This window comes from Triticum aestivum, chromosome 2B (assembly GCF_018294505.1).
Source record: "Triticum aestivum cultivar Chinese Spring chromosome 2B, IWGSC CS RefSeq v2.1, whole genome shotgun sequence".
Lineage (NCBI taxonomy): Eukaryota > Viridiplantae > Streptophyta > Magnoliopsida > Poales > Poaceae > Triticum > Triticum aestivum.
The window spans coordinates 629,199,034-629,201,425 of NC_057798.1; positions in this window are offsets into that span (position 1 = coordinate 629,199,034).

Below are 2,392 nucleotides of genomic sequence, written 5' to 3' on the forward strand. Positions count from 1 at the left end.
TTTAGTTAGAACACATGTATGCAAACCGATAGCTTCCCCAGGAAGCCAAGCGAAAATGTGCCGAGCAGGATTTCTGCATCCCTTCAACGCAAACGGTTGTTTTGCATGACCCGTGTGCAACCACGTACAAGCAATCAGGTAAGATTTGCATATCTGTCATTTTGGATATGTTGCCATTTGTCAAATTGGAAAGATTGACATTTGTTTATCTAGTAACATTGCCATTTGTCGACTTTGTAACACTGCAAATTGTCAAAATATGCAGCTAAAAATCACTAGTGCTATCTAATTTTTGCATCTAAAATCACTAGCATTGTTTATATGGACAGCACATGCAGGCGTGAGTTGATGGACGTGCAAATGTACCATTGATTACATAAAACAAGACATCAACCCACAATGACAATGAGGATACACATTGGATTATAGATCATGTCCAACAAAACATTCTAGTAAAGTTTTTCTCACACAACAAATATCAAAGCGAATGAAATGAACTTCAGCTCAACCACTCATCAGCGTTGGAAACGCTTGCTTTGAACTAGAAGTGATTCTCAGGGAAGGGCCAGCTACTGTCAATCTCGAGACCAATGCAGGACTGATCATCCAGGCTGAAGCGGCCTATGTCAGGACCCATATTGGGACAGTAGGGAAGCATAGCAATTTCCGAGGTATAGATATAGTTGCTTCTCATAAATGGTAGTAACGTTTTGTCAACAGCAGCTGGATCGCCTTCCACCACCATTGGATAGTTTTTTCCATGGAAGAGCGAGTTTCCTCCAAGACTTTCAATACTGAACCAGGGAGAAGGTGTTGGTGCTAGTACACTAGTATCCATCCTGAAGACCCTGCAACAGATGTTGGAATAGGTCCGGAGAGTGCGACCATGCGAGACAACACATGCTTCCTTAGTAACATTAGTAGTGCCCTGTATACAGACAAGAAGAGGTGATCCATCATAATAAGTTGCCAGGCGCCACTAATTATATGGGTCCTGCTCGTCCTCATGCTCGTGATCATCAGCATCGTCATCTCCCCCTTGGTTATAAAAATTTTCAAGTATAGGTGGTGGAATTTTCACAGGACCTTGGAAACACAAGAAGTTTAATTAGTAAAGAGAAACTAGCTAACACGCATGCATGTGGATGAAACAATTATAATTACGGTGGAAGACAAATGTACCGATAGCATCAGGATTCCATGCAAAAACAGTGTCATGAGTGGTGGCAGCAAACACAAGACCCTCGTATTGAATTGCATCACAGTACTCATCCATGTACAGAAATTGATTTTTGAGCAATATCGATCGAGGCATGGAAGTAAGGATGGAAACAAGCTTGTCGAAGATAGCAATAACTTCATAGTTCGTGTAATTCCAAGAGTGGTTTGGAACTCGACAAATTGCTATCTTACGTAAACGACAGTTACCATGATCGTATTTGAACTCACATAGAATACCAGTGTACTCAACCTCTGGGCAGTCGTCTTGAGATTTTTGGAACTGGAACCCGGTGGCGAGTGTACACATTCACAAGTTCCTACTCGCAGTTGTACCCAATATGAACAACCCAATCTCCATTTGCGCATGCCCAAGCCTTGCCGTCAAGCGATGGCATCTTAACATCATACGTATCATTATCAAGCGGCATCAACTTGCACAAGGCGAGGCTTCCCTCGTCCCCGCGCCAGTCAGCAGGGTCATGGCGAAGAAGATAGGGGAGATCAAACCGCTCCTAGACCCTTGGGTTCCTTGTAATGATGTTATTAGTTGAATCGAGAATCGTCTTGAACAAACCTGCCATGCTAGCCGAGGTGATGACGTCACACCTATCAATGAGTTCCTCCACCACGTCATCTTTCTGATCGGGGCAAGAATAACAGGGTCGTTTCCGTCCTGTTCCCTCCATGGAGAAGATGATCGAACAATGGCAAAAGGAAGGGTGAAGGCAAATGGAGGGAGGAAGAGCATGCGACAGCAGTTCCAAATTGAGAGGGAAAGGTGAAGAGGTGGTGGACGGTTTCCACGGTACACAAAGAGGTGCCTGGGGAAGTGGGGAGTGAACGGTTGCCATAGAGGTCACACACTAACGACAAGGGCCAAGTGAACCGCATGCGTATATCGCACACACCTTGATCTGGTTGATCGTTTCTTTTGTGTTGCCTAATCACAAACAGTTCATCCGAGTGAACCGTGTGCTATATATCACACACACCTTCATCTAGCTGACCGTTTCTTTTGTGTTGCCTAACCACAAATAGTTCATCCGAGTGAATCGTATGCTCTATATCGCACACACCTTCATCTGGCTGACTGTTTCTTTTGTGTTGCCTAATCACAACAGTTCATCCGAGTGAACCGTATGCTGTATATTGCACACACCTTCATCTGGCT